This window comes from Dasypus novemcinctus, chromosome 15, assembly GCF_030445035.2.
Source record: "Dasypus novemcinctus isolate mDasNov1 chromosome 15, mDasNov1.1.hap2, whole genome shotgun sequence".
Taxonomy (NCBI): Eukaryota; Metazoa; Chordata; class Mammalia; order Cingulata; family Dasypodidae; genus Dasypus; species Dasypus novemcinctus.
Genome location: NC_080687.1, coordinates 52493203 through 52513592, shown reverse-complemented (window position 1 = coordinate 52513592; position 20390 = coordinate 52493203).

Here is a 20390-nt window from a genome sequence, read left to right as displayed (position 1 = left end):
TCTCTGGGAAATTGCCAGCCACGCTGTGGAGACCAGTGATTGCCCTACTCTGGTGGCACAAGCTGCCCCAAGAGCTGTTCTGTGATTGGAATTGGAAGCTCCATTTCCCAAAAACAGGGGAGGAGAAAACGATTGTCTGCCAATTTCAGCTACTGATTGGTAGACTCCAATGGCTAAGGAATAACCCAGGGAACAGCTGGGGTGTGAATCTGTCCAAGTTGGAAAGGAAAGAGGCTAGTAGCCGCCATTTTGGTTTTGCCCCCAGCTTGAGGGGAAGCCTGGCTGACCAAATATCATAGTGACCATAGGAACCAGTTTCTTTCACCCAGATTGCCCTGTGGCTCTGGCCAAGGCTTCAGCCCCACCAGTGGCAGGAAGGAGGCTGGCCAGCTCTGCACCAGTCTATCCAGGTAAAGTCGGTTACCTTTGGCTGCCACAAACTGAATAATCTGAAGTCTATGGGGGCAACTGTGGCCATCTTGGACCTGCACTACATAGTTTGCTGCACACACCTACAGCTCCATCCCCATTCCAGGCAGGGGAGAAAGGGACATGAGACTTCATCAGTCTCTCTGGGCAACCACAGTGTAGGCCTGCATGAGTTGGACTATTCCACACAACAGTGACTCTGTCCCTACCTCTGCGAAAGGAGAAAGTTGGGAGAAGCGTCATCAGTCCCTGGGGCAATGAGCTTATGCCTTCACAGTTTATAGCACCAATTACATCCTTGGCTTTTACTGTGCAACCAGCAAGGGAGAAAGGGCAGGAAGCCCTAAACTAAAGAGAAAACCTGCACCCAGAATAAATCTCTAGTAAGCCAGATGCCAAAAACCAAAAAATATTACAATCCATGCCAAGAAACAGGAAGATATGGCCCAGTTAAAGGAACAAGAGAAGCCTCCAGATGACATAAAGGAGTTGAGACAATTAATCATAAATGTTCAAACAAATCCCCTTAATAAATTCAATGAGATGGCTAATGAAATTAAGGACATTAAGAAGACACTGGATGAGCACAAAGAAGAATTTGAAAGCATGCATAGAAAAATAGCAGATCTGGCGGGGGACTCGGCCCAGTGGTTAGGGCGTCCATCTAGCACATGGGAGGTTGGTGGTTCAAACCCCAGGCCTCCTTGACCCATATGGAGCTGGCCCATGCACAGTGCTGATGTGTGCAAGGAGTGCCATGCCACGCAGGGGTGTCCCCCGCGTAGGGGAGCCCCACGCACAAGGAGTGCGCCCCGTAAGAAGAGCCACCCAGCATGAAAGAAAAATGTAGCCTGCCCAGGAATGGCACTGCCCACACGGAGAAATGACACAAGATGATGCAGCAAAAAGAAACAGATTCCCGTGAGGCTGACAACAACAGAAACGGACAAAGAAGACGGAACAAATGGACATAGAGAACAGACAACCAGGGTGGGGGGGAAAGGGAGAGAAATAAATAAATCTTAAAAAAAAAAAAAAAGAATAGCAGATCTTTTGGGAATGAAAGACAAAATAAATGAAATTAAAAAAAAACCATTGGAATCATATAATAGCAGATTTGAGGAGGCAGAAGAAAAGATTGGTGAGCTTGAAGAAAAGCCTTCTAAAAGTGAACATACAAAAGAATAGATGAAGAAAAGAATGAAAAAAATTGAATAAGGTCTCAGGGAAATAAATGACAGTAAGAGATGTACAAACATATGTGTCATGGGTGTTCCAGAAGGAGAAGAGAGGAGAAAAGGGACAGAAGGAATATTTAAAGAAATAATGTTAGAAAATTTCCCAACCCTATTGAAGGAAATAGATATCCATGTCTAAGAAGCACAATGTACTCCCATCCAAAAAAATCTGAATAGACCAATTCTGAGACACATAGTAATCAGAATGTCAAATGCCAAAGACAAGGAGAAAATTCTGAGAGCAGCAAAAGAAAAGCAGTGCATAACATATAAGGGATACCCAATAAGATTAAGTGCTGATTTCTCATCAGAAACCATGGAGGCAAGAAGACACTGGTCTGACATATTTAAGATACGATGAGAGAAAAACTTCCAGCCAAGAATTTTATATCCAGCAAGACTGTCTTTCAAAAATGAGGGCAACATCGGAATATTTACAGATAAACAGAAACTGAGAGAATTTCTAAGCATGAGACCAGATTTTCAGGAAATACCAAAGGATGTGCTAGAGCCTGAAAAGAAAAGACAGGAGAGAGAGGCCTGGAAGAGAGTCTAGAAATGAAGACTATATCAATAAAAGTAACTAAAAGTGTCAAAAGAGTGGTGAAAATAAAGTATGACAGATAAAACTCAAATAGGAGTAAACTTAATGATGTAAAGCACTCCTATTCAGAAAACTGCAACCCAATGATAATTGAAATTTAAAAAGTCCTAAATAACTGGAAGAATATTCCATGCTCATGGACTGGAAGACTAAATATCATTAAGGAGTCAATTCTATTCAAACTGATATACAGATTCAAAGCAACCCTGATAAAATTTCCACCAGCATTTTAAAAAAATGGAAAACACAATTATCAAATTTATTTGGAAGGGTAAGGGGTCCTGAATAGCCAGAAACATCATAAAAGGAAAAGCAAACCCCCATCTTCGGACTTTACATCATACTACCAAGCTATAGCGGTAAAAACTGCATGGTACTGGCATAAAGACAGACACATAGACCAATGGAACCAAACTGATGGCTCAGAAACAGACATACACATGTATGGTCAAGTGATTTTTGACTAGCCTGTCAAACCCACATCAGTCCATTCAGCAAAATGGTGCTGAAAGAACTGGATATCCATACCCAAAAGAAGGAAAGAGGACTCCTATCTCACACCTTATCCAAAAATTAACTCAAGATGGATCAAAAACCTAAAAATAAAAGCAAGAACCAAAAAACTTCTAGAAGAAATTGTAAGAAAATATTTTCAAGGCCTTGTGTTAGTTGGTGGGTTACTAACAGAGATAAGAGGAGGACTGAGATTGGCGAATGATGTTTAAAGTACATAGAAGTTTTAAATAGCTTTACTGTGAAAGTGTGGACATGTATAGAGAGGATGGTTACATATAGTGACTAACAGTTGGTTTGTAAATGGGATGTGGCTGAAAATGGTAGTCTAGGTATGTCAAGGCCAACTGATAGAATGCTAGAGAATAATCTAGGAACTTAATAGCACAGTAAACCAAGAGATGGATGAGAATTGTGGTTGATGGTACAGATGCAAGAGTGCCCTTTGTGAGCTAGAGTAAACGTATATCACTACTGTAGGGTGTTAGGATCGCATGGGAAAAATAAACTGAAATGACCTATAGACAGTGTTTAGCAGTAATAATATAATATTCTTGCATCTATGCCAAAGATATACTGTGTTGATAATGGGGCAGTATGGAAAATGTGAGCCAAATGTACACTATGGACATGGTAACAATCAGATGATATTTTCTTATCTGTAACAAATGTTCCACCACAGTGTGGTGTGTTAGTATAGGGGTGTTGTTTGGGAATTCTGCACATGTGCATGATTGTTTTATAAGTTTACAACTTCTGCCATAAAAAATATATTTAAAAAATAATAATAGGGTGGGCTGAGGAAAATCACACCAAATGTATGATAAAGACTATGATTAGTAGTTAGATTTTGACAATATTCTTTCATAATTTATAGCAAACATCTCATGACAATGCAAGGTGTTGGTGGAGGGTTGATTTATGAGACCCCAGTATGATGTTATGCATGCATGCGTTGTAAGTCCACAACTTTTACCTTACACTTAATTGTTTATGTATATTTCTATATAAATGATATAAAGATAATAATAATAGGGAAGGTTGGGAGAAAATATTTTGGTTAGTAGTAATATTTTGACAATGCTCTTTAACAACAATGTATGGTGTTGGTGGTAGGGTAAGTTATGAGGGTCCTCATGATATTATATATGTTTGTTTTGTTAGTGCACAACTCTTACTATACACTTATTGCTCACATATGTTTGTGTGTGGCTTATATATTTTTATAAATTAATTTTTTTTAAAGTATGGCATTTAAAAATATTAAAAGAGACTATAAATATTAATTTGTCAGTTTCATTATAAATGTTCTTATAACAGGGATACATGGGCTTTTTTGGAACAAAATTTGATGTCATTTTGACTTTTCAGAAGGGGAAAATACTTGTTTTAAAAGAAGTCTCTTTGTCATGCTAATCCATAAAATGCTGGGTTAGAAGATGGCAGGCCTGTGAAGACATCACAATAAAATTTGGCCTTTTCCTAAATACCCAATAAGATAAAAACAAAAAATTAGCTCGATTTCTTGCAGTAACTAGGAACTCTAGCTAATAGAACAATTTCTTCATATTATTTGTTATTTAATAACCAAGTCTTTTTTTTTCCATGCCATCCATATTTGATATTTAATCATTAGACTGAACAAAGCTTTAGCAATCAACAGTATGAGTTTTTATTAATTTTAATTGATGATGGTCCTCAAAATTTTGTATAGACACCTATCACTGTGATTTGTTACTTCTCTACCCTGAAGAAACTAAAACACCTTTGAACATACTAAAGTCCAACTCTAATCTGAAGCAATGAGCCAGCTCATTTACAGAGTTCCTACTCTCTTCTTGCTGTGAAACATGGAGAAACAAACTAAGAAGTATGGAACCAAGGATCTTACCCTCTGGTTTTACAATTTACAAATCCAAAGCAAAAGAACAAACAAAAATATAAAAGTACATAATATCTCACTGTGTTTCTTATGTACAAGCAGTTAAGGAATGAAAACTTTATTGGACTGCAAGCTATTTGGCTAAATAAAACTTGGTAATATTGAAAAATAAAAATTTTGTTCAAAAATAGTTTCTAAGATTAAAGCTTTCTGACAATTGATAAATTTTGTGCATCATGGAAATGATATTGCAATGCTTTATTTGGGAGTGTGAGGGTCGTTTTCTTGATAATTCATTTTTAGTGATGTAATTTTTAATTTCTGATTTATTTTTAGTCATCCCTTTTCTGTGCTGTTTGTAGTAGCAAAATGTCCATCAATATTATTATTAATTAGATAATTTACAGTAGGTTAAAACTAATTTACATGGCATGATCACATATCTTACATAAATTCTGGATTTAGCTCCTTTCAGTGAATAAAGTTTTAACTGTTTTTAAATTACATTATTTACCTTACAGCACAGAGCAGGCATAACTGTTAGATACTGAATTAGCAATGTTATAAAAGAACAAAACCTCCAAATTTTCAAAGCTGTGCAATAAACAAATATTCCTATCAGTGGCACAGCAAGGACCAAGTATTGATAGTGGTGCACCCATGTGAGAAATGGGTGTACTATTTGTAACATTATTTCTTATAGTTTCTTATAAGTATTTCTTCTTTTATGTTTAACCATTTTTTAAATAAGCAGTGAGAAAACAGGAATTGTAAAATCAAAATAACAAAACTTGAGTTACTTTTATTCCGTGAGTCTATGTGACTACTTAGATTTTTCCATTCCACATTTCACAACAGTCAAACAGTTGAAAACTGCTAGGGGAAATGTATCTAATAAGTGGAAATTGTATTCCATACTGAATTTTAATAAAATCTTAAATTTGAAAACTATTCTTTTTAAATTCTTTATTTTTCTAAAACTAAAGAAAATAATGTTATTGTATAGAAGTGGGGAGCATTACAAAATAATCCTTTTTGATTTTCAGATATCTGTGATGCACCAGTTACTCATATTCAAGCAAGAAGTTTCTCCTAAGCTGTCCTGTTCGTTAACTTGATTTAACCAACTAGTTTTCAGCAGCATTTCTTTGAATGGTTTTGATCTTGATTATTATTAAAAGATTTTTTTTTGGATTTGCAGACAAAATCGAGAAGATAGTAGAGTGAGTTTCCATATGCTCCACATCTAATTGCCCTATTATTAACATCTTCCATTACAATTAAATTACAATTAAATTAACATCCTCATTACAATTAAAGAAACAATATTGATACATTATTATTAAAGTCCAGGGTTTATTCAGATTTCCTTAGTATTAATCTAGTGTCCTATTCCAGGATCTCATTTATTAAATGTTATGTATCCTCTTGGTTTTGACAATTTCACAGACAGTTCCTATTTTTATGACCTTGACAGTTTTGAGAACTGTCAGCAGTTTTGTAGGGTGTCCTTCAGTTGAAATTTGCCTGATGTTTAGTTCATTATTAGATGAATGTGGCTGTAGATTTGGGGGAGGAAAACAACAGAGGTAAACTGCCATTTAAACCACATCATATAAAGGGTATTACTATCAAACTGACTTATTACTATTGATGTTGCCCTTGATCTTTTGGTTGAGATAATGTTTGCCAAGTTTCTCCTCTGTCAAGTTCCTCCTTCCTCCCTTTTCCATAAGTACTCTTTGGAAGGAGCCACTGTGCACAGCCCACACTTAAAGACTTGGGAGTTAATGTTCACCATCCTTGAGTGTGTAGTATCTATGTAAAGTATCTGTAATTCTTCAGTGTGGGAGATTTTGTTACTTTCCTCAATTATTTATGTATGTATGTATTTATTTATTTAATCATTTACGTGAGTATGGAATCATGTGGAAGCAGGGGCATTTATTTTACTGGTTGGGTTGTAATTCATACAAATTTTTTAATTACATTGAAAAATTGCTCCTCTTTGGTCAATGGGAGTTCTTTCAGTTGGCTCTTATATTTCTTTGACATATGACCATATTTAGGTGTTTTATTTATTGTTGGGCATGGTTAACCCATACCTTCATGGGAAACATTACAAAGTAGAGTGCTTATATATAATTTTTTTTTTGCCTTTAATCTTACAGAGTTAAGTCATTTCCAAAGATATTTAAGTCAGTATGTTCACTACTTTCCCCTTCCCCACCACTCACACACACTCCTTCAGTGAGATTGTTTCATACATTTGTAGTAGAGTTAGACTTTTTTAAAATCATTTTCTGAATTCCATCTTTGAATTCTTTGGATGTCTTGAACCTCCTAAATGAGTTTTTAAAAATTTACATACTTAACGTTAATGGTATGGGCTATAAAGTTCTACATGTTTTGACAAATACATCGCTTCATTTTTCCACTATCAGTGTAAAAATCATACAGACTAGCTTCACTTCCCCTCAAAATTCCCTTTGCTTCATTGTTCAAACCATTTTTGGTCTGGTTACCATGAGCCAAGCAAAGAGATAGTATGAAGTTTAGCCTTCATAGGGAAAGAGGAATTGAATATTCCAGTTAAGGGAAATAGCATAAGGAAAAACTTACAGGGACATAAACACATAAAGTGTGTTCTGGAAGGTGCCAATAAAATAGACTGTGTAAAGCTCTTAGTTCATTTTACATAGAATTATTGGAAATAATACTAGCTATATCAGTCAGGTTTCTCTAAGAAAACAGAGCTGACAGACTATGTCTGTAAATGTTATGAGATTTTATAAAATTGTCTCATGCAATCGTGGGAATACATGGATCCAAATCACATAGGGGAGGCTACAAGCCAGGAACTCCAATGATGCTCCTTGAGTTCCCCCGAAGAAGCTGGCTATCTGACGTAGAATTGGGAATTCTCTCTTCTGACTGATGAAGTTATCACTTCTCCTTTTAAGGCCTGCCACTGATCGGATGAGAAATCTTTCATTGCTGAAGGCAGTCTCCTCCATTGACTGTAAATTAGTCATCCATAGATATAACCAATTCACTGATGATTTCAGTCCAGGAAATGTCCTCACAGTAACAATTAGGCCCGTGCTTGCTTGACCAAACAACTGGGTACCATTTCCTGGCCAAGTTGACATGTTAGCCTAACCATCACACTGATCAAATAGTTGTAGCCCAGTTTCCTTGGAAGGCCAACGAAATGCTTTTTAAACTTTATACTTATAGATCTGGAAGTCATTGAGCTTTAGGAAGGTAAGCTCTATTTGATACAAAACTATTAGCATATATATATACCTGTCTAAATTCCCAAAATATAAGAAACTACTGACTCATTGTTCTCATATAATTGCCTTCTGACAGAAATCTGGAATTGTACTTCTTTCTAAAAAGGATGACAATGAGTCATTCTCCTGTGAATTTCTAACATTATTAAATCAAAATATATAAATATCACATTTTTGTGATGTTTTCATTTGTAACTCTGTCAATTTGCACTACACAGAAATGCACTAAATGGTCTCCAAGTGGCTTGCAGGAGTTAATATCTCCCTGAATGCCTAATTTGCTACCTAGGATTGACAGATACACAGAAGCAAACAGATACCAACAGTGTTTAGTAGCATTGGTATAAAGTGAAAAAGAATCTAAGCTTTTTCTTTCAACTCTTCAGGGCATTATTTCCCTCTACTGTTCACCTGCTCTAATTATCCTGGCAGCTCACTTAAATTACAATTTTTTCTGCTACTAACAAGATGAGCCAGATTTTCCCCAGTGCCAAAGACACACAGTATCATCAACAAAAAAGTCTTGATGATACCCTAGTGACTTTAAAGTGTTAATCCATCTCACTGGATGCTTATCTGGGTTCCAAAGAATGACATGCTCCAGGGAGAATTTGGCTTAATGAGAGATGACTTTAGCACACAAGCTACGGTACCATTCAATTTACTTTTTCTATATTTACATTGGATAAACATTGGCAACAAGACTTACATTTTGAAGCAATCGTAGCACCGTGCCTGCTGCTCATGTTGGGCTGTTTTCAGGTCAATTAGTGCCTCCTAAATTCTTAAAGCAGGTGCTAATCTGGTAGTTAACTGCTGAGACATTTGGCATATTTTCTCTGTAAAAGTTGGAAGTACTTTGTTCAAGGGTAAGATGATAGCAAGAGGAATAAACAAACACATTACTTTCCCTTCCATTTTTTAAAAATATAAGGAAAACAATCAAATAAATATTTTAGTTTAGAACGATCTTAAGAGTTTTCTCCTTAAAGAAAGCAAGACTAGCAAGTTTTGGTTTGCTTTTCCATATTAATTCTTTATTTCTATTTTAATCCCTAATATGTGAAAATATGTGAATTATAGAGTAAAACCAAGTGTCTTTTTTGATATAGCATTTACCTTTACTTAAGAGAAGTTGTCATTTAATAAGCATATTGTAAGAATACTCCATGACTACATGTGTATTTCAGAAATAATTTTATAAAAAAGAAAAAAAATGCATGAATTATCAAACACATTCCACTGGCATGCAGTCATCTCCATGATACCTATGGAAAGTATACTAAAGTCCTGGAACAATTAGGAAGTTTATGAAAGAGGAGAATACAATACAAGTCTAAAAACCCTCAATATCTAGACAGGGAGCTATAAGCAAATTATAATATCCTATGATAGCTCCATGCAGCTATAATAACATGCAAAGGAACAATAAGAGGAAGTGATCAATTCTATCTGGGTTTATGTGACACTGGAGGAGCTTTCTGAAGAGGTAGTATGTGAGCTGGATTATGAAACATGAAATTTAAGTTTTTAAGAGTACGAGAGGGGAAGTACAGTCTGGGCAGAAGAAATAATAGCAAGCAAAAGGCATGACATTTACTTGGAGAAAATAAAATCTGCACAGTGCTTTGGAATAAAATTAGTAAGACAGGCCAGCAATACTGGAGACTAGAAACTTAGGGTCCCAGTGGTGACATGGCTCACATAACTGATATTATGTTAAAGAGTTTGAATTTTTCCCATGAGTCAGTGATTCTTATAATTTAGCATGCAAACATAAACCTAGAGAGCTTGTTGAAAATGCAGATTCTGGAATTCACATCCTAGAGCTATTTAGCAGAAGTTGAAATCCAGGTATCTGAATTTTTACTAGGTCCTACAGGTTAATTTGAGGCATACCGTTGTGTAAGGAACAGGGTTGTGAAGGAAGCTGAGCTTATTAATGATTCTAAATAAATAGGAAAAAGATATCAACATGGATTGCCTAGAAGAAGACTAAAGCTAGAATTAGGGAGACCAAGCAAGTATGTGAAATTGTTTTACTTAAAATTTATGGTTTATCAAGTATGTGCAAACTCTCTTCTTGATAGCATATGTACATCAGAAATCTCCCAATAACTCAGGTAGTTTTTCAAAGTCTACACAGCTTATTAGCTTCTGATCTTTCTCTGAGCTCTGTTGCTTTAGGAGGAAATTCTCCCAAGGCTACTTACTGATTCATCCTAGTGCTCTTAAAGTGCCACAGTAGCACAGAAGAGAATGGATTTAGAACTATGAAATCAGGAACTGTAGGACTTTGTGCACCATTGCACAGGAAAGGAGTCAGAGCATGGCTTGGAAACTACGTAAAGGGCTTCTAACCATGCTGACACTACCACAAACCCAAACAGGTTATATCTGAAGAACAGGTTTAGTTGGATGATGGATTTGGAGATGATAGGCAGTGCAGCTTCTCATATGTAATAATTTAATTTTTACTATTTGGGAAATACACATACCTTCCGTGCTAAGTTATGGGTATGATCATTACCCTGGAATAACGGCACAGACAGTTTTATGCTAATGACATTCATTCATATTTTTTTCTTCTATTGAAAAAACATCATTTCCCATTTTTACTGCTTAGATTACTTCAGAAATGGTTATTTATAAAGCAAACTGTCAAATAATAAACAGTGGAAAGCATCTTTATAGTTCATATTTGCCAATTCCCTCCGGATCTAAGTGTGAGCTGAAGGTGGTCTCATTAAGGCTCCAGGTGATGATTACCTACGTGCCACACCACTGCCTCAGTCCTTCTTCCCCTCGTCTCCCCACGTGCAAGCGCACCTCCCAACAGAGCTTCTGATTGCCTTGTGGAGGGAGAAATAGAGTGAGCTTCAAAGCAACAAAAACATTTATTTGGGGTATTAAAATCACAATTTGGGAGCACAGATTCAGGTAGCAACCTAAATGTGTCCCATATTGGGGCTTTCAAGTAAGAATTAGTAAAGAAAAAGAAGAAAATTATGTAAGTTGTTTGTATAGTATTATAATTAGGGGATATTTGGGGCATTCCATATGTCCTTCAAGTTAGATGGATTACTAATTTCTTTATCTTGTAGTTGGTTCATGGTGACCAGATGTCCTCAGAAACTTGTTTTTGCATACTTTGGTAGTTTGTGGTATCTGGCTGACATGTGCATAAGAGTAACTTCCTGAATGGCCTCCTGACTCCATTTTAAATTTCTTAACCATAATAGCTCCATTTCATTATATCTCTTTTCTCATTTCCCCCTTTTGATCAAGTTCTTTCTCCAAAAGCATCACTGATCACCATTAAGTATTATTCCCTCAAAGCCAGGGATTCTTGTTCGATGTAGGAAGGAAGGTAGAGAGTTTATTCACAGAGTTTGCTTTAGAAAGTAGCCACATTTGAGTAATGAAGAGGTTCTTAGGGAAGGCATTAGTTACAGTTTATCTTAGCTTCAGAGTAAGTTTTATAAATACACTCGTTAAGATTAAGGATTTGGTGCATTATCATGGCTCAGGGGCTAGCTATGGCCATTATTCTAGATATGAGACAGAAAATAAGAGAAATAATGATTATAAGAAAAAAAATTAACAAAGATTTAGATATGCAATGAATCTAGTCATCCCAAGATCAAAGATTCAAGATTCAGCTTGCATCACTTTCAATGATTTTTAGTTAAAATTTTGGTTATATAACCATAGTTTCCAATTATGTCCTGTTAACAAGGAAGATTTTTTAAATTGAATTTATTGCTTTTCCATAAAAATAAGATTATTCAATAAGAGTTTATGAATTTTAAGGGATCAGGCAGGAAGAAAAATATAAATGTTTTTGATTATAGATAATTCAATAGAAAAGTAGAAGGGTTTTCTGTGTCTAGAAAATAAAACATCAAAGCAGCAGTAAGGGAGCAGATGTGGCACAAATGGTTGAGTGCCTGCCTCCCATATGGAAGAACCCAGGTTCAACTCCTGGTGCCTCTTGAAAAAATGAAAACAAACAACAAGCAAAACATATGAAAAACCCAACTCAGGGAAGTCAGTATGGCTCAGTGGTTGACCACCAGCTTTCACATATGAGGTTCCAGGTTCAATAATCGGCCCTGGTACCTAAAAAAAACCAAACAAAATCAAATCAGCAATATTGCAAACAAAATCCATTACCACTCTTTGTCAATTCATTCAGTCTCAGCCATAAGTAATTAATTCTTGTTCTGCTTGATCTTCTATTAGCAAGTTCATGAAATCATTAACTTCCTACTAGATTTTTGGAAATTCTGAGTTAAAACCGATGGTATGGTTTTAAAGTTCTTTAAACAATGTCTTTAGAAGCTGATGCCCTAGAGTATGTGGCACAGTCCTTTTTACAGGTGTCTGAGATGGTGTTTTTGTTGAAGTTATGAAACACTCTGGCCTTAACTGATAGTAGATGAAGCACTCTGGCTGGTAGTTGATTACAAGTATTTTTAGGAAAACATTAAAATACAAAAAAAAAAAAATTTGTGCATTACAAAAGACTTAAAACACAAAAGGAAGTGAATAGCTATGACTAACTTATTACTGTTTCATAAAAGTGAAAGATCTTACAAAAGTTTATTATAAAATAATGGAATTGAGAAGGGAATTTTCTTGTTTTTGTGGCATGTAATATGTTTTTAAGAAAAAATGAAATTATAATTGATAATTGTCCTAGTACCAGGACATCTTATGGACAGTGAGGACATTGGCAAATATTTAGTAACTTTAAATAATTTCTGGAATTTATATTAATAACATTTTATTTATATAAATTCAACTAATAGCATGTCAGAACATCCCCTTTAATGTGACAATTTTTCCTATGCAATTTATAGTATAAGAAATAAACATATTTCTAGTACCCTCTTTTTATAAGGTGTGAGTAGATTTTTTTGTGATTTTCCAGGGCTTTCTGGAAAATCCCAAATACAGTTTGAAATACAAAAGTTATCATTTAGCATTTGATTTGAGAAGACACAATGCCAAAAGTTGTCAGGAAGGTTGAACACTTGATTAAATAAGTCATAGAACTTTGTGGAACTATACTTGGTTCTCTTCTATAATCAATGTGACAATGAAAGTAAATGTGGGAGATAACATTGTTGTAAAATTTGAGAGAGGTTCAATTATTTGCGTATAGAGAGGCCAGATCTCAGGAATGATTTTGAGAAGGGAAAATGGTTTACTGATGGCCGGCGGGAGCTTTCTGTTTCTATCACAAGCCCGGAAGAAGACTTTCGAGTTCCTTTTATACAGAGAGGAAAGGCCCAAATGGCCCTTTTGTTTCAGTTCTCAATAGGCTTGAATTAGCATATATTTCTTCCACGTCTTAGGTAAGCTTTTAGCATGGACTTCAGACATTCTAGATAAGCTTTTAGCACATTTGGTTTGCATTTCCCCTGAATACTTAAAGTTTATAGACCTTGCATTGTTGAACTGTTTCCTGGGACTGGAGTCGTTGCCATGGTCACCAAGGGCAGGACTGCAGCCTCTTACCATCTCACACCCACAAGTCAGACAGCTTAGGTTATCTCTGAAGAGACAAAGAGCCTCCCACCCATAGCCCATATCAACATGACAGTAAAAAATGTATTTTTTTCAAAAGTAAGAAGACATTTTTATCAATCAAGGACATGATAAAGTAAACATAAAGTACAAGAAGTTATTTGGAGAAAACAGACTCTCTGACATTTACAATGATTATTCATTTAAGAAAGCCTTTACAACCTCTTACTATGAGCTGGTGAATAATTCAAGAAAACTGTCATTTTAATAGAAAGAAAACCAAATTCTGGCTTGTATCAGTATGTTGCTTGATACTAAACCTTTTAAAAATTTTATAGATACATCATCAAATCTTATCCAGCTATGACCAGGAGAAAATTCCTTTTCTGCAAACCTACAACTTTTTTATCTACTCAGATTTTGTCCTACAATTTCCTCTTTCTCAATCTCTAATAATCAGTCATTTTACTTTAGGGCAAAACTATTTGATTCCCCCCTAATAAAGAACATCTTGTATACCTTATATACTTCAGTTACCAAAAAGATTTTAAAACAGTTTTCAAGCTGAAATTTAACAAAACACAATTATTGTTAAAATAAAACTTGTCAGAATAATGACTTATTTTGTTGTATGCTGACATAAATATACATATTTTTCATTTTCAATATTTAGTAGATATAATATTAGCTTATTTGATCAGTAAACCTGTATGTGTTAAAAACATTTCTAAAAATGCATGCCTTTTTTTGTACTTAACATTAGTAACTCTGAAAATATAGTTGGTTTCTTTTAATAATATAAAATTAGTACACAAATAGAGTATTTATAGCTTAAAATTTTCAGCCATGAGTCAGAAAATACAGACTTAGAAACACAGAAAGACAAAACACAGAGCTATGAAAATCTAGTTTATGTAAAGGGATGAATTTTTGTTCTGGCTCCACTTTATTTTTTTTAAATCGGGGTTTTGTGTTTTGGGTAAAGAGGATATTTTGTAATCATTACATCTTTTAGAAGCTGTTGAATACTATTAAAGAATGCATACCACTGAGGCAGGAGAGAATAGGGACCTAAGGAGGAAGGGGGCAGAATGCCTAATAAGCCAGTTAAGAGAGACTGAGGCATTGGCCTGTTTACTAGCATTGGCCTGCTGAGTCACGTAGTCAGGCTGGGAAGGGGCAGTTTTACAAGCACACATGCTGCAGCTTGCAGCACACACACCCAAAGGCTGAATTATCAGAAGTAGGCCAGCAAAGAGGGAAGGGTCAAGAGGGGCACCACCACCACTCCCCCACCTAGTTTTCAGATTACCACATGCATCATGAATGAACAGTGACATCATGCCTCCTGGACAGTGACCAGAAGCTAATCACAGTTTGTTCATGCCCTGCAGAAGTCATGGACAGCAGTCAGAAGTCAATCACCCCGGACAATAACCCCCGCATTCCTAGGCACCCGACAATCCTGGGTCTCCCCACCCTAAGCCTTTGCTTATCAGCGTAGACCTTGGAGTCCTGTACCACTGTAAAACAGGGGTCCCCAGGGTAGAACTTTAGGACTTTGCATTTTCTCCCATGAAAATGCCTGCCCCCATGCCTCAGGGATGTGTTTCTGCTCTCTTGCTTACCCCCCAATAAATTCTCTGCTTGCCTGAATAATTTGTGGCTCATCCTTCAATTCTTTCTCATCAAGAACCCAAGAACCTAAATACCTGGACACCATCTCTGATAACACCAGTCCTTGGTGGAGCCAGGAAACCTCTTTTCTTTTTTCCAAGTACACCCTCTCAAATGCATAACTTTTTAAAATTACAACTTCCCTGTCTTAACAACTTTAGCTCCAAGTTATCTTTAGTCTAAAACACTTTCTTTTCCTTTCTTATGCAAGAAAGCACATGAGGAACATATTTTTAACTGTCTTTTATGTGCCTAGTGCCTAGTGCTGTGTTGACTTTTTTCCCTCTAAAAATGGACAATCTCATTTCTAAAGTCTCTGTTTGTAACATAGATAGCTATTGTCTTTTGTATTTCTTCCCTTGGAGCATCCTCTATTTTTGTATTGATTGTCATTAAAAGTACCAATTTTATAACTTGTTTTATTCCATCTTTTTGAAGTTGCTGCAATAGTAAAGCTATGATTTTCTTAGATTATTTTTAATTTTTCTCCTGATCCAGAGATTTTTCAGAATGTTTAGCTATTTTAATAAGTTTATCTAAAACTTATTAGTCCAAGTTTGTGTTTTTTATCTAATTTCCTAAGATTAGGTTTAAGTCCATTTGCAAATAATGAGGACAATCCCTTCAAACAGGTCAACAAAATGTGAAAAACCTGAATAAACAACAAAGGTATGAGAAAATCACTTTTTATTAATCCCAGATAGTTTTGTCCTTTTTTATTAACAAATTTGGATTATTAACTATTCAGTCTTTTAAGAAAAAGCCTTTAGTATGGCTTTTAGCAAGTCCTTAGCAATTTGGCTTGCCTTTTTAGGAGTCCCTCATTGTGACTTTTGTTAGATCCCTTATATCATCTCCAGGTTTTTCCTTTCAGATTGTGTGATTTTATAGTCCTTGTTCTCTAATTGTGAGTGCAAATACACTAATTTGGGCATGTCCAAAGAGGTATTGTAATTATGGTAGTCTCTAGTATGCCAGATCCAGTAAGATAAGTATTTGCTTGAGGCAGGACTATAATTCTTAAACATAAAAACAGTTGGAGTGTTTAATGGCAGGTACACTATTAAAATTTTTTGAAGCATTAGAGCCCATTGTTTCTGATTTGGAGCAATTCTGAAGCATATAAAACAAAAACAGACAAACAAACAAAACCTGACAGGATTTATTTTAGGGTTGGGTTAATAAGCTATTTTATAGTATGCCTTACATATGATTCTTCTTTAATCCGAAGGACAGCCTGTGCTCTAGTTGTCCAACCTGTGACCAGGTGTACAAAATTATCTTGAGGGTGGCTGGCAACCAAATGTTAATCTTGGCTGTGATCACCTTATCTTCACATGAGAGTCTTCTTTAGTCTTTGGAAGCCTAGGATTCTAGAAGAAGGTGTTGGGCACTCTCATAGCCTTTAAATGAGTGACCTGGCCCACCAAGTTGATTGTGTAATTGTTTTCAGTCAGGATAAAGGTTAATAAAATACTCCTACCCTCTGGTTTATTAGACTTACCCTGCCCAGCTAATAGGGAGGTGAAGAAGATCAACTATCATACCAGGGAGCCAAGAGTGCCTACAACTGCAAGCAGGAGAATTGCATCCATCATCCATGTGGAATCTAAGCCCCCTCTTGATGTAGAGGGGGACTGGACTTAACCATCCCAGGGTCCACAAGATGGAGGAATAGAGTATAGATTAGAGTGGACTTACTGGTGTTCTACTGGGGAACTATTGTGATTAGTAAGGGAAGAAATTGTAATATTGATGTGGAGAAAGTGGCCACGGTAGCTGCTGACGGTAGGGAGAGGGAAAAAGAGATATGATGTGGGCACATTTTCAGGATTTGGAGTTGTCCTGGGTGGTGCTGCAGGGACAGATGCTGGACATTGTGTGTCCTGCCATGGCCCACTGGGTGGAATGGGGGAGAGTATAGACTACAATGTAGACCCATGTCCATGTGGTGCAGCAGTGCTCCAAAATGTATTCACCAGGTGCAGTGAATGTGTCACGATGATGGGAGAGGTAGTTGATGGGGCAGGAGTGGGATGGGGGGTGGGGGTTTTATGGGGACCTCATATTTTTTTAATGTAACATTTAAAAGAAAGAAGAAAAAAAAAGGTTAATAAAATGTTAGGGATGTTTCTCTCCACACTTTATGTCAGAGAAATAGTAGACGTTGTTTCTCTAAATATGTGAATACAAACCAAACAGGAGATATATGAAAAAGGGCAACTAAAATGATTATTGCCACCAATCCACATCAAAAGAACAAAGATAAAAACCTTAACCAGAAGACACTTTCTAAAAAAAGCTAGAACCTCAACCAATGAGAGGGAGATTCAGAGTCAATGTACTCACCAAAAGAAACCCCTGCCACTGGGGAGAGGACTGAGCATAAGGGTTTTGAGCAAGTACTGTGCTCAAATCCAACTGACTTCTTCAGAGTAGAGGTGGTGGTTGCTTCAGATTCCATATCTGAATACCCAAAATGTCCACGAGAAATAACATACTGAGATGTAAAGCAGCAAGGCATTTATTTGGAGTTTTAGAATTGCAATTTGAGCAGCACCCATTAAGATGCAATCTAAATTGTGTCACAATTTGGGGCTTTCAAGTAAGGGTTTTTAAAGAAAAAGAGGCTTACATAAGTTGTTTGTAAAGAGTTATGACTAGTGGATATTTGGGGCTTTCCAAATGTCCTTCAAGTTAGGCAGTTCTTTGATTTCTTCATCTTGCAGTTGGTTCCTGGAGTCTACGCAAGTCCTCAGAAACATTGTTGCTTTTTGGTTTTACCCACCTTGGTAGTTTGTGTATCTGACTAAGACATGCATAAAAGTAACTTCCTGAATGGCCTCCTGACTCTATTTTAAATCTCTTAGACACAGTAACCCAATTTTTTTTTCTCTTTTATCAGATTTTATTGAACAGTGATGAAATACTGCTTTCCTTTTATAGACTTCAATTCCAGCAGATGATCACAATGTGTTGAAATAAGTTTTTCAGAAAAAGTCTGGGGGAAAAGTGGACAGAGAAGAAGAAAGTCTTCCTGGGTCTCAATAAGACCTTTGTGGGGATGAGAAGAGTGGAAATTATCGGAACAACTTTTTATGGGCAGAAACTTCTCGTGATCAAAATAAAGGCATCACCTTCCTGACTACTCTCAATCTTCATTTTGTTCGGAGGGAGAGGGAGTAATTAAAAATAACTTTTTATTTTCAAAGGAAAGTAAATATTGTACTGCCTTATGGTGATTTTTTAATGATTCTGTATTTGTTGCATATTGACAATAAAAAATAAAAAATAAATATAGCCTTTGCAAATCTACTTAGCATACTCTTTCAGAAATCTTGGCTTTCCAAAATGTAACTTCTATCTCCCTGGCTCATTCCTCAGAATTTCACTGGGCTTTAGATTTTATTAAAGTCCCAGTACCCTGGCAGGGAAACTAGATATTAGTTGAATTAGAATGATCATAACTCAATAGCAGTTTATACTTAATGAAAAATTTTGTGAGAGAAATACTCTAAGTTCTAAGTGATTGGCATATATTAATTCATTCTCATCTAAAAATAATATAATGAAGCAGATATTATTATCAACTCCATATTATAGATGGAAAACTAAAGTACAGAGACTGTTTTACATTGACATTTCTTATGAAGCATCTCGGTTTCGACTCTGCTAAATAATTTACCACTTCTCCACCTGCTTTCTAATTTCCCAAGATTTGTTGACAATCTCTCATCTGCTGTTACCTCATCACTCACTCTGTACTTTTACATGATTATTTATGTCTTTAAATAAATTGCCATCATTGTAGAAGAGTTTCAGGTGGGAGCAAAAATAAAACCATGCATCTGCTATGTTTAACCATAAATCTTCAATGTAATTTTCATTAGAAAAATCATGTAAAATTCTACGTATTATTGGCTTGCTGTCTAAGGTAATGACTATAGGTCTTGTCAACATTGGCTTAATCCTAACCTGTTAGCCAGGCCCTCTAAGGAGCAGATGCCATGATAGGATTAGATAGGCAAGAGATTTATTAGGAGAAAGACTTGTACAGAGAAATAGTGAGGGATTCAAGGATAGCAGATGAGCTTCATGCAGGTTTGACCTTGTGAGGGGAAGGATGTAAGAAGGTTGGTAGAAGAGTCTTAACCTGGAGTGCCATTCTAAGAAAGTTCAGCAAAGCTGATGGGGATTCCTTGAGTCACAATAGCCCATCAGAGGTATTCTGCCTCTTTCAGGAACGGGACTGACTTAATATCCCTATTGTGCCAAGTACTGGCTGGGAACAGCCCATGAAAAGCATGGATTAAGAACAAACATGGTGATGCATTTCAGACTGCAATAGCAACAGTCAGAGTTGAGACGTGCATTTTCATGGCTGCCACAGCCAACAATGACCATGAAATTAAAATTAATTTTCTGTATGTGCAATTTATGTGTTTAACTCATAAATCAATAAAATGCAGCTAGATGGAATGTTTATTGTTTGTGTGTGCTGGGGAAATGATGCATGTGCCTAGGGGTCATCTCCCAGCCTTCATCTATGTGTCCCCTTGTCTTTGTGTGCAGATGTTTCAATGTTTTCATTCTGCAGCCTAGCCCCAGAAGTTAGATCTATTGGAATGTCCTGTCCTATGTTGAACCTGAAATTGGCAACTAGCAGCTCTAGCTGCTTATCAGGGCAAGAATTCTCAGTGGTGGTCCTCCTCCCTCTGGGATATATAAATGCTGCACCCTCAGGCAGCACGTATGTGTCTCTTCTCTCCACCTAAGTAGACTGTCCTGAGCTTCCAAGCTGCCATCTACTGACCCCCAGCAGTTGACCTCCTTGGGGGACAGGCCATGAAGGGATCGATTTCCCTTCTCTTTTGGACCCTTTGTGCTATATAAGTAATAACATGATCAATTGCTGAAAATTTCTGTTGTGCCTGGGCTTGTGTTCCCGTGATACACTGTGTAACAAATTGGTCCATTGTGTGCTTTCTTTTTTCCTTTTAGTGATGAAATTACGAAGATGATGATATGAAATTGTTTGAAGGATTTTGCAACAAGTTCCTTAAGAACTGGAGGGGACAAAAGCCCTGTACCTACTTGGTTGTTTCCCTTAAGCCGAATGGGTTTTAGATAAAGGAAGTTTGATTTCTACAAATGAATGAGAAGATATTGCTTCGATGGAGAAGATGAACAGACCTGATAAAGAAGACAAAAGT